The sequence below is a fragment of the Mytilus galloprovincialis genome, chromosome 2 (genome assembly GCF_965363235.1).
Source record: "Mytilus galloprovincialis chromosome 2, xbMytGall1.hap1.1, whole genome shotgun sequence".
NCBI lineage: Eukaryota > Metazoa > Mollusca > Bivalvia > Mytilida > Mytilidae > Mytilus > Mytilus galloprovincialis.
The window spans coordinates 48,636,932-48,653,398 of NC_134839.1; the positions used below are offsets into that span (position 1 = coordinate 48,636,932).

A 16,467-nucleotide genomic window follows, 5' to 3' on the forward strand; every position below is an offset into this window, starting at 1 on the left:
TACATGTATGTATAATGTATGTGTAAAATATTCATGTAAACATAGTTTAAGCGTTGCATTTGATAATCATGAGTAATTTTAATGTTTTGTCATTTAGTCTGCATCTCTCTGGTCTGTACACTTTGACAGCCATTTTCAAAGGTATTTCTATAGGAGCTAATGTGGCATATATCACTTGATTAGAACATGGAGGTATTATACTTCCATAATCAGTAGATGTGTTGATAGAAGGGGAAATTAGTTCCTATTAACTTGCATTAAGGGGTATTTTGACATCTCAGAAGTGAAGTTATTTAAATAAAACATAGCATGAATAAATAAATTATAAATAAATTAAAAAAAATCACTTTAAAATAATTATTAAAAGGTATGCTTGTCACAACATTGAAAATAATTTTAAGTACTAACAATGTATATAATGTCTATAATTTAGCAATATTTTGCTAATTAGATAAAATACAAGTAATAGTGGCATTGCCCCTGGACGTTTTAATCTGATAAATTGCTGTTTGTTTTTACAGCTGTTAACTTTTATCTCTATAATCCTTTTGTGTATACTAATTTAACAAAATGATTGTGTGCAGTGATTTTAAATTCTAAATGAACTCTCATAAAGATTTTTCACACATTTTTTTGTTTTGGTTTAACATGGTGATTTATTACTTTTCAATCTATTTAGTTAAAGATCTTTCTTAAAAACATATGTATTTTTTTTCAAATCATAAGACTATTCAGAAAAAAATCTTTTGGTCAAATAAGTTATATAAAAACTTTAGTATAAATTACAGAAAGTACGTGATATCAATATTTGAAAAATAAATATAATTTTACAATTTATATTATTAAACATAAATCCTTATCAATAACACCATAAAAGTACATGTAATTGAAATGTAATTCAAAAGTAATTGAGCATTACATGCTTTTTTCATTGTAATTAATTAAATTACCATTACAAGTAATTCAAAAAATGCTCAATTACACATTACATTCAATTACATGGAAAATTGTAATGCATTACACTTAATTACCATTACATTTTCAATTACCCCATCCCTGACCACCGCGGCAGAAAATTATACATCGCGGGCCCGTGGTCCTTTAAGGGCCTGGGGAGAACACTGCTTATGCCATCACTTTGTGTCCATCATTGTCTGTAAACTTTAAAAAAAATCTTTTACCGTTCAGAAGTTATGGTTCTTGAAAGATTGAAAAGTGGCTTTTCCAGTTGTGTCCGTGCATTTACTCATGAACCATTCAACTTAAGCTTTTCAAATTTTAATATGTTGATACTGATGACAAACTGGAGGTCAAATTTGATATTGACGATTTTCACTTTCACCGTTCATCAGTTATGGTTCTTGTGATATTGGCAGGACACAAATTAATGTTAATAAATCCGATTTGCTGTTGTTGTGACAGCCTCTTGTTTGTTGTTGATTCTAAGTTTTTAACCGGATTTTTGTGACAAAAATGTCTTATTGATTTGGGGATGTAGGGCGGGCGGCAATCAAATGTTGTCTGTGCATTAACTCATGAACCGTTCAACCAAAGCTTTTAAAATTTTAATATGTTGTTACTGTCTATAATGGCGAACTCCGAAAAATGGAGTTTCCAGTCGTTTCCAGTCGTGTCCTTGCATTTACGCATGAACTGTTCTACCAAAGCTTCCCAAATTTTAATATGTTGTTACTGATGACAAAGTGGAGGTCAAGTTCAATAATGACGATTTTGACTTTTACCGTTCAGGAGTTATGGTTGTTGAAAGATTGTAAAATGGAGTTTCCAGTCGTGTCCGTGCATTAACTCATGAACTGTTCTACCAAAGCTTCCCAAATTTTAATATGTTGTTACTGATGACAAAATGGAGGTCAAATTTGATATTGACGAATTTCAGTCACCATTCATCAGTAATGGTTCTTGTGATATTGCCAGGACACAAATAAATGTTAATAAATCCGGTTTGCTGTCGTTGTGACAGCCTCTTGTTAGCTGTTGGTCTAGATTTATGTCTTACAAGGATAGTTGGTAACATTTACTAAAAGAATTTTTGCAATTTTTTGTTTTTTTTTGAAACATGTTCAGAACCAGCAGCATAATTTTGATAAGATATAAACTGCAGTTTAAATAAAATTGTGCAAATTAAGAGACCTTTATTATTAAATTTGAGCTCATTTTATCCTCATACTGGAAAAGCATTATTTTCTTCTAAAGACCTGCTGTAAATGCAATTTTCAGCAATAGTGCTTTATAAATGTTCATTTTCCCCACCATACCTTATAAATATGAAATAATTCAAACTACTCTTCTAATCTTCCATGAGTGATTTCCATCACTTTGATTTTGTGAAACCAACTTCAGGTTACCCAATCTCAGATACTTGTATTTTTTTATACGCCCGTCAAAATTTTGACGGGACGTATTATGGTATACAAATGTCCTGTGTCCGTCCGTTTGTCTGGGGTAAACATGTCGCACCGTAACTTGAGAACGACTTATCTAAATTTCATGGAACTTGATATAGTTGTTTTTTATGATGGTCAAATGATCTGTATACTTTTTGGTGAAAATAAGATTTAAACTTTTTGAGTTACGGCACTTTGTAACTAAAACAGGGGTGTTTTTTTTTCACATGTCGCACCGTATCTCAAAAACGATTTATGAACATGCTTAAAACTTTACACACTTCTTTGTTATATTAATCTAAAGATCTGTATACATTTTGGTGATGACTCAAAATTTTATTATTGAGTTATTGAGTATTTTGTAAATAAAGGGGAGGGTTTTTTTTTACATGTCACGCCGTATCTCAAAAACAATTTATGATTATTGCTTGAAACTGTACACACTTCTTTTTAATATTAATCTAAAGATCTGTATACTTTTTGGTTTGATTCAAAATTTTATTTTAGTGATATTTGTAAACAAAAACAGGGGGGGGGGGGGTTCACATGTCCCGTCATGTCTCAAAAACAATAAATGGTTATTGCTTAAAACTTTATCAGAAACTATTTATGATTATTGCATAAAACTTCCATACAAGACGTCGGGCGTATCATGCGCTCATGGACCAGCTGTTTATTAGGCCTTGTGTTCCTGTTCCTGTGTGTGATTTTTTTTTATTTGCAGTCAAAAAGTACTGGATGAATGTATGATAGAATCTGATACATGTTTGTCTAGGCCAACATTTTTTTTGATATCTGTTTTGAGAGAGAGCTTTCACTATTTGCGGAGAAATTCTTATAAAAATAAAGTGAATGTTCTAGCTTATATTTTTATTTTCACTCCCTATCCTATCATAATGTACATTGTACATGTAGCAGTGTTTCCCATTTTAGCACCGCAATGAAAAACATTTTTTTTGTCCATGCCTCAATATTTCTTTTTCTTTTAGATGTTGCATTCACCAGACACATAAGTTTTGTCCAAATAATTGAAATATGCCCAATATAATGAGGCTATTTCTCCAACCCAATATTTTTTTTTCTTTTAGATGTTGCATTCACCAGACACATAAGTTTTGTCCAAATATGCCCAATATTATGAGGCTATTTCTCCCATAATGCAATTTAAAAAAAATGGATTCTAGTTCTGAGGACCACATGGAATTACCTGTTGGATTTTTGCTCATTCTATCTGACTACGATTTCTCAGTCATTTGCAGCTTTTGTCAAGATAACAATTTGGATGTGCTTGAACTTTATATTGATGGAACCAATGCACTTGCTTTTTATGATTTAATGGAATTTAATGCTGTAGTTATTTATTCAAACAACAATTCAATTGAATACAGGAAATATTCTATAGATTTTGAGCAAGGAAATTAGGTATTTATATGTTGATCTTAACAATACATTGTTTTGTATTCATAACCCCGTGACACAGTTTCAGGTGGTATATTTGGAGTTACCGTCAGTCTCTTGTCTGAACATGTTCATAGGTCCCCACTTTTCTTGTGAGTGGGATTTCTCTTACATTTAAACAAAAAATTAAAATAACAATCAGATTTATCAATGTCATATAAAAATTGGTAGAAGTTTCAGTACATATATTGTTACTCGAACAACAGCATATACTAGGTACATTCTTGAATCACATGCAGTGACATGGTGACTGTCATACATGGTGACATTGATGAGTACTACTCAAAACAGATTTTTATAGCCTAGCCACTGAATGGTACGGGCCAGACTTGGGATCAATTACATTGGAATGTAATTAATTAAATTACACATTACATTGCAAAAATGATCAATTACATCAATTACACATTACACAGTTTTTGAAATGTAATTAATTAAATTACACATTACATTTCATCATGATATTTTTTAACAATATTTTACATGTATATATAACGCATGTGTAAGGGCTATTCCAGTAAAATTTACCTAGGAGGGGCGGAACGCCGACGATATTTTTTTCCATACATTTGTAGGTGGGGGGTTATCAACATAATTGTATTCTGGAGGGTGGTGGTCCCGATTTAAATCCATTTCTGTTGGTGGGGGGTTTCTGAAACATATTGTTCCCCCTGTTGTGAAGGAAGATTCTCCTGAAAAGGTCATCCGACTGCAAATAAAGTTGGCAGACCACTAATTTTAAGCGTCCATTTGTGTTCTTGTCAAACCAGTGATCGGGAAGGACGTGCCCCCTGCGCCTATAGCGCATATTGACAAGAAATGGCGCATACAGTGACAAATGTAAGCGCCCACGTGGCGCACGATACTTTTCACTTCGTTTCAAAACGTTTAGATATCGTCAAATGAATTTCCGATCGTGTTCCATGCCGCCATGTGTGTGTACACAACTGTGTAATGTTCCTCCAATAATAGGAGCACCTATATATTTTTGGGACGTCTCGGATGTTTACCTATGATAATAGAACCATGCGATTTCACGTCTCGGGTGTTTTCCTATTGTAATAATAAAACCATGCGGTCTAACTGATAACCCGAAAAACGTAATTAACCATCATTCATGATATATATTTTTTTTATAAACAACTTTAAATTTGTTAAATTTGGCTAGTACAGACGAGATTTAGCCCTTATAATAATCTCATTTAGTTTAGCTTGCTATTATTTCGATTGAAGAACCCCAAAGACTTTTTAGGAATATAGTTTTTGTCTCCATAAAAGACGCTTAACTGTCCTTGTCATTTTTTGGTCTTTGGCTCATTTTGACATTTTGTAAACATGACTTCTTCAGCGATTTGTTGTTTTGTTCTATGAATTAATGGTACTCTATACTGTTATTCTTGTCACCGTGATGAAGATATAATGATACAAGAAGTGCAGAGGAATTGCCTGAAATGTCCTCTGATACGGAACGTCTGGAATAAGTATGGTATCGACGAAGACCCAAATTTAATGTAAAAAAAACCAACATGAACATGAACAAGGCAACAGTACCAGTTTAAACATTGTAAATAAAGGTTAACTTAAATATTGTTGCGGTTGGAAGAAGTTATTGTATATTCATTGAAATTGAAATGGCAGAATTTGCTGTACTTAAATCTCTTTCCTTGCAAAGAATATGTCCTTAATAAGGTGGACTGGCCAATTCTTTGCAATTTTTGTCCCAAATAATATTTTATTGCATACAGTTTATAACAACTTCAAGTACCCTCTCCCTTGTATACCGTCTCCCCACAAAAAAATATGTGTGGGTGACATCCAAACTATGCGGTCCATAAAAAAATATTTATATTTGGCACAGACAATTAGATTTTTATTGCGCATGTTGCGTGGGTGGTATTGAAGGAAAAAAATGGCCTAATTTTTGCGGAAAAATATGGCCTTGTTACACAGGAGAGTATATCATCTTCCTCAACATTTGCCTATTGAAAAAAAAATGTATATAAGAAATACAAAAAATAAAAAAAGAATTACATTGTGCCTACCAAAAATATTTTATGGCTCAAACTAAACTCTGAACATCAAATGGTTGGTGCCAACCAGTTTCCCCACCTGAAGAATATGTCGTACCTGAAAATGTTATTGACAGTTTTAAAAATAAAATAGGCCATAATTAAAATCGCACCCCCCTTTTTCGGTCACTGTGAGCTATTGCCGTCATGTTGCATCTGTCGTCTGCTGCTCCATAACATTGTTACATGTTTCATTTTATATTTTAATAGCAACATAGCTAGTATAAAAAAGAAGATGTGGTATGATTGCCATTGAGACCAGAGGCGGATTTAGGGGGGCCAGAGGGCCCCCCCTTTTTGGATGCACTGAAATAGATAAACCAACAAATTTTACATTTATTTGACAGGATGCAACATTTTTGTATACTTTAAAAAACTAGCTAACTTTTATATTTTTTTTCTCTAGGTAGGGGGTCTTGGAAGAAAATACATGTTCTAGGTGGGGGTGTATTTTTTTAATCTTTTCCATAGGTGGGGGGTCAAAAAATAAGTGGCGTTCCACCCCCCCTGGATAATTTTTACTGGAATAGTCCTAAAATATTCATGTAAGCATAGTTTAAGCGTTGCATTTGATAATCATTTGATTTAGTTATGTTAATGTTTTGTCATTTAATCTGAATCTGTTCTGAAAACAGCATTTGTAAATAGTCTTTCGACAGGGGCTAATGTGCTAGATATTGCTCAATCAAAACATGGAAGTTTTATGATTAGAAGATCATCATTTTGATAGGAGAGGATATTTGTTCCTATTAACTTGCCAATACATCAAGGGGTATTTTGACATCTCAGAAATGAACTCATTTGAATTAAACATATGAATAAACAAAATATAAAGGAATTAAAAATATTTTTTTATTTTACTTTAAAAATGTTAAAAAGTGGATTGTCACAATATTGAAAATAATTTTTAGTACAAACAATGTATATAATGTCTAAATATTAGCAATATTTTGCTAATTAGATAATATACATGTAATAGTGGCACATTTTAATCTGATTAATTGCTGATTGTTTTTACAGCTGTTAATTTTTATTTCTATAGTTCTTTTGTGTATACCAATTTGACAAAATGATTGTATGCAGTGATTTTAATTTCTAAATGACCTGTCTAAGAAAGATGTTTCACAGTGACACATTTTTTTGTTTTTGTTTAACAAGGTGATTAATTACTTATCAATCTATATACATTTTTTTGTAGTTAAAAGATCTTTCTTAAAAACTGAACAACCCCTATACATTGTCACATTTCTTAGATTATATTAAGACTATTAAAAAATATCTGTAGGTCAAATAAATGATATAAAAACTTCAGAATAAATTACAGACTTCATATATTAACCCTTTCGCCGATGAGTCCCGGTTTACGGGTATTCACGCTTCAGACAGCTGACGATGAGTCCCGTTTTACCGGGATCGGAATACATCTTTTATGTTTCCCGCTCAAAACAGTGCAAACATGAGTTATCTTTCTTTGATGAATACCCGGATGAAAGTGTAAACATGGCGCTTCCGTTTGTTGAAAACCGTGTCAAAATCAGACGAAATTTACGGAATTTACGAGAATTTGAAATGAGGGATCATTTTTTTTGAAGGAATATGGAAGAATTGAAGCCAAACTAGTATACTTTTTTGACATAAAATGTCGTTTTATGTACAAAACACTTGGAATGGACATCGTTCAGTGTGAGGAATTTGTACAGCCTCATAAAAATTTTCAAAATTTTGCCGTTTTGGGTTTAAAAATTACGATTTGGGGTCTAAGAGCAGAATTTTGAGAATTTCACCTAGATAATGCCGAAAATTTGAAAATTTGAACATTTTATGAAGAAAAAATTATCAAAACATGAACAAAACTGTGAACATGGTGTTAGTGAATGAAATAAATACACAAATAACTACAAACAAGTTTTTATTGACATTTATTATGAAGATCTCCCACTTGAGTAATAGTAGCCAGGGAAGCCATCGTCTCAGAGTAGCTTCTCTCTGGGCAGCAATCGGTGAAAGGGTTAAAAAAGCATGTGATATCAATATTTGAAAAAATACATATAATTTTACAGTTCATATTGTTAAACACAAATCCTAATCTTTAAAAGTACATGTAATTGAAATGTAATTCAAAAATAATTGAGCATTACATGCTTTTTTCAATGTAATTAATTAAATTACCATTACATGTAATTAAAAAGGTAAAATGCTCAATTACACATTACATTCAATTACATGGAAAATTGTAATGCATTACACTTAATTATCATTACATTTTTAATTACCCCATCCCTGGTACGGGCAAATAGTGTTTCAGACTGTAGGGTCACCAAAAGATTGTTACTGAATTTGTGTTTGCTTTTGAATTGAAATAATTGACTGTGAATAGAAGAAGCCAGTTGAAAGTATATATTTTAAAGCTCGACTATTTTATGTATTACTTGGAACTGTACATAATGTTGCCAATTATAACTCTTTGGCAAATTCTTATTTCTACTAACCAGATGATTTATGCAAATTGTACAAACCTATCGCAATGTAAATTTATGCACTCAGTTTGCTTTATAATCTAGAATTATGGATGCCTTTATTTTATCTATCATATCTTTATATTTTGCTTAAATCAATTCAAACATTATACAGGGAAACTTTGTTTTGCCGAAGAATTTCTTAATTCAGAAGTTTATGAATACCTTCACACACGTTCGAAATAACCAATTTATATAAATAGGTATGTAGCTATAAAAAGATACCAAAATTAAAATGATGTTCGCCAGACACGAGTTAAGTCTACAAGCAGTCTTCACGACAAACTTTTAAATCTACAGGCCCGGAGCTCAATTTTTGAAAATTTTTAGTTAGATTCTGTTGGCCTGTAGATGATTTTTACAGGCCCAAGAGCAATTTTACTAGCCTGGGCTGCCACTCAGCGTGAAGACTGTGTAACAAGAAAAGCATCAGTGACGCTCGAATGAAAAAAGTTAAAAGGCTAAATACATGTACATTTCAAATTTAAGGAATCTATTCTTTGGGTAGAATGAATCTATTTTCAAATTCAAACATTCCACATTGTGAATATATATTACTATGCAAAATATAAGCAAATGCTTCTAAATCCATGCTAAAAACAGTATAAAATAATCAACATTATGGTCGTAATTAAATTTTGTTGTGATAATTGTAAATTATTTTTAGGGTTGATGTGAGCTGCAAGGATTAAAATCATGCTTTATGAATTGAAAACACACAACTATTTATATTCACGACCGTTCAAAGTTTGAATATTTACTAAATTTATCTTACTTTCTGTTTTCTGAATATATAATAATACAAAAAACAAATAATTACTCATCAAACCCAAATAATAAAATGGTATGAAATAAATAACGTAGAAATATAACGATTATTGTTTATAAACATTTTTTTGTATGATGCATAATTAGTTAACATGTTATCGAGACAACAGACACTACCATTTTATAATTGACCTAGATACACACACTGTACAGTGATCATTTTAAAACATATAATTGCATCGTCAAGGACCATCAAGGGACCACATCAAAGACTTGTTAACGACCTGTTAAGACCTGTATTAATGACCCAAAACTTTCTAGACGTTTCAAGAAATTTATTCTGACTTCCGGCCGAGAGATATCGAGTGGCCCATAGACCCATCTAAAACTCGCCAATATATAAGCAGGGGGTTCATGCAAAAATCCTTCCCGAGTCCGAGAGTGATTGAAATTTTACCTGAGGGTGTCTGAGATTTTTCCATCTGTGTTTGATTCATTTTCTAACTTTCACACTTCATGCCAACCATTTTTTCGCTCACTTTCATCCGCCATTTGTAAACATTGATTGAAATATAGAGAAGAAAATGTGGTGTAATTGCCAATTAGACAACTCTTCACAAAAGACCAAATAACACAGAAATTAACAACTATAGGTCATGGGGCATATGGCCTTCAACAATGAGCCAAGCCGTAACTGCATAGTCAGCTATAAAAGGCCGCCCTGAAATAACAAATGTAAACAATTCAAATGAGAAAACTAACTGCCTAATTAATGTACAAAAAATTAACAAAAAAGACAAATATGTAAGTCTACAAATGGTCTAACACAGCAACAAACAACTATCACTGAATTACAGGCTTCTGACTTGGGACAAACATAAATGTCAGTGACGTCATAATGCTCCACTGTTTTGTCTCAACCCTAGGGTGAAATAGATAAATCTCAAACCAGTTAAAACTAGAACAAATGTATCTCAAAAGTGAGAAAGTTACTCTGAGTTTGGTATTTTTGTAATCTACTTTCTACTGTTTGAACTATACATGTCATATATGTGATTTTTGTTTATAGAAAACATTTTGTTAATTGTAGGATTGTATGGTCCAAACTGCCACAAACACCGATCCTTTGGCCCGTAAGAGTGGTGAATCAGGAGCATTTAGAAACTGAAATATATTGCTACTCAGATAACGCATAGTAAGATTATTTACTTATTAAATTCACAGGTCTTCCTTTGTCAATTACAAGTATTTTTCTGTAATGTTGTTGCAATCTCTCTCTTTGGTCCATAAAAATGTGGTTCACTACATTTTGTGTTTACTACAGCATTTGAGGCCTTGTATGCCAAAAGTATAGGATTTAGTAATTCATTTATATTTTGAAATTAATTAAAAAAAAAATAAAATGTTGCAAGATCATTAGATGTACATGCAGGTTGCAGTATTAGAAAATTGAGCATGGCACATGGCCTTTTCAACCCCTGTCATAGCCTTTATAGCTCACCTCATAAAGTGAAGGAGGCTTTTGTGATACCATGAGTGTCCTCATTGTTGTCCAGTTAGAAAGAATGATTAGTCCATTCCTGCTTTGGACTGTTCAATTAAAACATACCAGGTATCTAGGAAAGTTACATTTTATCCAGGGAAGGAAGTTGATTGGATGAACGCTTTGTTAGCTGTGACCTATATTTATATAAGGTTGAATGACTCCACCTCAGTCTTGGTAAGGCTGAATGGTTAAAGTCCATTCCCAACATTTTGGGTTTTTACAATGAAAGAAATATTTGAAAGTATATTGTGGACATATGCCTACATCATTATTCCTTCATATTCCTTTTCTTACACAATCTGTGCGCAAACATATTACAAAATTGTGCACAAACATGTTTCTCCTGTTTTTATCACATGGTTCACCGTTGGTATACGTAGGTCAAGAAAGGGCATCCAACAGAGTAAATACATATACCTATCACGTCTATCAGAGATATAAAGGTTATAAAATGCCTGATAACCAAGATATTAACTTTTTAGTTTCTGTCATGTCTGTATTGGCTTATTAAGTCCCTGAGCCAATTTCAGATCTAGATATTCACTTAACATTTCGTGCTTTTCAGCATTGCAGTAAAAACAAAAGACATGCATGTGTTTCCTGGAAATGACTTTCTCAAAATAAAAACTGAAGCACTAGGTATCTGATAATTCTGTTTGTTGTTTGTTTATAAGGGAAGGACCATTTAACTTCAAAAGGTGGAGTGTTTAGCTTTAAAAAAGAAATATATATTTCATCCATAATTAATTTATGTTATGTTGAAGAAAAAAAATTTGGTGAGGGAGGGCAAGAAAAAAAATGTAGATAAAAAAAAATATTCTGATGTAAATATTGAAAAAAATATTTGATTAAATATGTGCTTAATAATTAAGTAAATCAATTTTCTTGCGCTGTGTGTGAAAAATAATCTGAGCTGGGGAAAAACCCAAGCCCCCCTTGAAATGAAATGGTCAGTCCCTTACTGAGTGAAACTTAGTTTTATAAAGTTTGTTATTGACTTATTGAGTTTATTGTTACTCTTGCTCAATTATATATATGCTAGTAGTCTGTTGTTATTTATGTATTATTGTCATTTTATTTATTTTCTTTTGTTACATCTTTTGACATCAGACTCTGACTTCTCTTGAACTGAATTTAAATGTGTGTATTGTTTTTCGTTTACTTTTCTACATTGGATTGAGGTATACATGTAAGGGAGAGGGTTGAGATCTTATAAACATGTTTAACCCTGCTGCAATTTTGCGCCTGTCCCAAGTCAGGAGCCTCTGGCCTTTGTTAGTCTTGTATGATTTTATTTTTAGTTTCTTGTGTATAATTTGGAGTTTAGTATGACATCCATTATCACTGTACTAGTACACATATTTTTTAGGGGCAAGCTGAACGACACCTACGGGTGTGGGAATTCTCGCTACATACAAGACCCATTGGTGGCCTTCGGCTGTTGTTTGCTCTATATTCAGGTTGTTGTCACTTTGACATATTCACCATTTCCTTTCTCAATTTTATTCAACTTACGACTTTGTATAAAAAAAAATTAGACAATTTATTTTTAGCTCACCTAGCTTGAACCATGCGAGTTTATGCATTCACTATGTGTGTCCATCGTCCATACACTTTTTCAAAAACCTTGACTTCATGGAAACTACTGAATGATAATGTGCATGGAAGTAATTTTCAAAATGACTGCCAACTTCCTAAAAAGTTTTTGGCTACATGTATGCTTTTCTGTTAAAATTTGTAAAGCCTTGATGTTGGTGGTGCTAATTCCTCCAGTTCAGTGTGATGAGTTCTACCTCTATTCAGATTTTCATGAAAATTCTTGAACCTGTATTGGGAGTTATGGCCCTTGTTATTATAATTTAATGTGAAGTGTATTAAATCGTTGTTCAAAATTACAGTAGTTTTAATTTTTTAAAGTGTAATATGCTATAGGTGAGCGATTCAGACTTGATTTTTGTCTCGCCTTGAGGCCTAAATTAAAATATTGTTTGTTTGCCCTTTTCCGACCCTATGTTTTGAAACAGGGTAGGTAGGTAGGTAAAATATTTTATTTTTTTCCCCAAAAAAATAACTTGGCTCGGTATATTATTTGTCATGGGTAGGCAGGTAGGTAAAATATTTTATTTTATAGATACAAAATCTGCATAGTGTCATTTTTTTGTCCGTTTTGTTTTTGCAAATAAGTTTTCCGCTGGGACTATTAAGTGTTGAAAAAAAAATATACAAGAGATAACTTTGTACTGGTAAGATAATGTCCGGGCAGACATACATTACTAGTAGAAAAAGGCCCTAGAGTGTTACAAATTTCGTGTGTGCCTTTGTTTCCAATAAAAATGCTATAAGACCATGTGAAGACTTAAAACTCAATTGTCACGTATTTTGCATCACATTTATAAATGATCTATATGGAAAACTTGGCGATTTTACTGCCAGATATTCTCCACAAATACAGGGTTTTGTCACTTTTGGTTCATGTCAGATATAAATAATATAGCGGCATCGTTAACATAATCATTCTGATATGCGGATCACAAAAGGCCATCCCTACATAGAATACAACGTCCGTTTACAAATTTGTTTGTACACACTTTAATACTTTTGTATCAAACGAACTTTTTTGTAAATGAACCCTGCTCTTTAAGTTTAAAGGTACAGAGTAACGTACTTCATATCATGATTTCAGAAAGCGTTCAACATCGATTTCAAACAAATGCTTTGAAACTTCAAATGCAAGTGTTCATGTCAAACGCTCAGGTGATACCAAACGGACTGGACCTTATACGTAAAGATAAAACCCGAGGATTCCGGTAAAAAAGTTTTGAGCGGGAAATACAAATATAAGATTTTTGGTAGGAACGAAAAATAAAATAAAATAAAATCTTGCTGGTAAATACAAATAAAAGATTTTCAGGCGGAACGAATTGATAGGGTCGGTCGGTAAAGGGCAAACAAACAATATTTTAATTTAAGCCTGACATAGCAAGACATAGATATAGTTTGTGATTATATAATTAGGTGTAGTTTATGGTGAACAGCAAGTGGTAGGTCAATCATATTTGGTATGCAGTTGTAAAAGCATTGGCACATCTCATATCCATGGAGATTATTTGGCCCTGCCCCCTCAATCATGGTCTATTGACTCAGAGTACGCGATGTTTTTTGAAATGTCGGTTCATGGGACGGACAATGCAAGATTATTTGTCAGTCCTACAAAATCTTAGCCAGTCCTAAAAAATCTGTCAATTTTATCCTCAAATAAAAATAATAACATATTTTATCAATAAATAATTTTATTATTATTAGTTTTATTTTTCACAGCCACAGACAAAGTAACAATAAATCCAAGGACCAGTTCTGTTCTTCTGATTGTTCTTATTTAAAGTCATCTTCACTATCTATTTCATCATCTGAATCACTTTCTCAGTATTTGTTATCTCCATCAAAAGATTCAATCCCTGATTGATTGCTTGGGATGGCTATATGAACAAATTTAGTAGGTCACATGTAGATCAGCACTTTGGTTTCAGTTTGTTTATAATAGGAAACCCGTACCAGATATTAAGCTGCAGGTAAATCTGATGACCGATGTAAACATGTACTGGAATTAATTGCGGTACATCTAATTACCAATAAAAAGGCACTGCAATGGCCATTTTACATCTGTCATTGGGACTGGCACTAGCCTTCAAAATACTGGTCCGAGACTCATTTTGACCAATAGGACTGACAGGACTGACCATTTTCGCGAACTCTGTTGACTTGGAAACTTGCTTATTTTGCATGTGTTTGTTTGTGATGAAGTCAGTTTATGGGGAACCATTAGTGGTAGGTGAATGATATTTGGTATGCAGTTGTATAAGCATTGGCATATCTCGTTTCCATGGAGATAATTTGGCTCCGCCCCTAAGTCATGGTCTATTGACGTTGAAATTTTTTTAAGTTATCTTGTATTAGTTTGTGATTAGGTTAGTTCAAGGGGAACCATTAGTCCATTAGTGGTAGGCCGATGTTAATTGGTATTCAGTTGTATAAGCTTTGGCACATCTCATTTCCATGGAGAATATTTGGCCTTGCCCCTTAGTCTAATGACTTTGAAACTTATCTTAGTTTACATGTATTAGTTTGTGATTAGATCAGTTTAAGATGAACTGCTTATGTTAAGTCAATGATATTTGGTATACAAATTTATTTGCATTTGCAAGTATTGTTTCCATGGAGATTATATAGTCCCACCCCCTCGTTATGGTTCATTGACTTTGAAACTTTTACAAAGTTTACAAGTTAATGTTTGTATTTAAATTTGGGAACGACTTATAATAGGACAATGGTATTTGCTATGCAGTTATAATAGCATTGGCACATTTCAATTACATTGGACATTGTTTAGCCATATTATGGTTTATTGACTTTGAATATTTGCATAACTTGTGCAAGATCTTAGATTATTACTATTTGGATTTCAACATTTGCATAAACAAAATAACAGAAAGGCGAGACATATCTCTGTGATAACAGTTTTTTAAACCATTAATAGAAATATTACAAAATATATATTCAAAGCCTCATCAAATCTTTCAGTAATTTTTATATGACCGCAAAAAAAAATTTTGTGGTCGTATATTGGTATCATGTTGTTGTCCAGAAGTAGTTTAAAAATAAAATTCCATTTTTTCTGTTTTTTACTTATAAATGGACTTAGTTTTTCTATATGGAAACATAACATTCACTCTATCATTTGTCTATGGTTAAAGTTTTAAAAATTTTAATAACTTTCTTTAACTATTCTGGGTTTGTGCCAAACTTGGACAGAAGCTTGTTTATAATCATAAGATAGTATCCAGAAGTAAATTTTGTTGTAAAAAAATCAATCCATTTTTTTTATACGTATTATACTTTTAAATGGACTTAGGTTTTCTGCCAGGAAACAACACATTCACTCTGTGGTTAAATGTTTTAAAAATTTAATAACTTTCTTATACTATTTTAAATTTGTACCAAACTTGGATAGATGATTGTTTATGATCAAAAGCTAGTATCTAGAAAGCAAATTTTGTTAATATTTGGTACCTGTGTATCTGTATTTTACTTATAAATGGACTTAGTTTTTCTTCCACATAGATGCCAACCATTACGATTTTTCCGTAGTTTTTCCGATTTTGCGATAAAAACTACGCTATTACGGTTAAAGTCGAATAGTTACGGATTCCCAATCATCGACGTTCAATTTTGTAAAACGCGGATTTTTATCATTACTTTTCCGTCCTGGCCCAGTATTTAGGAAACGCCAATGTAATGCTTCCGGTTTCTCGGGAGTTATCAACCTATTGTTGGGTAACTAACTGACTTCCGAAGAGGCAAACTTGCATTTTATTAAGTAGCTTTCCCGCTTTCTCTACTTCTCCTTGACAAAACAAAAATGTTTGAGTCGAGAACATCTGAACAATTAATGAATGGAATACATACTACAGACAACATGTTAAATGACAAATTTTAGTGTACATCACTTTGCAACCACTCGTCAGTAATTTTTATTGGTAAATGCACGTTTATGAATGATTACTGAAAACTTTTCAAAAATACGGAAAATTTGATAGTTTGTTACTGATTGTGTCAAAAGGGGGTTGGCATCTATGCTTCCAGTTAACAAAACATACAGTCTGCAAGTTTTTTAAATTTTTATTCGATTCATAAACTATCCTGAAATT

At 32.4% G+C, this 16,467-nt stretch overlaps 1 protein-coding gene across 2 annotated transcripts in view; it reads left to right on the plus strand.

Annotated features, from left to right (window-relative positions):
• The window catches only part of LOC143063743 (uncharacterized), a 62,326-nt gene that overhangs the window by 17,816 nt on the left and 28,043 nt on the right, over positions 1-16,467 (plus strand). For both annotated transcript variants that reach the window (XM_076236104.1, XM_076236105.1), the window contains one exon: positions 10,307-10,411. The gene's annotated coding sequence lies outside the window, so the exon portion shown is untranslated. The remainder of the gene's footprint in view (positions 1-10,306; positions 10,412-16,467) is intronic.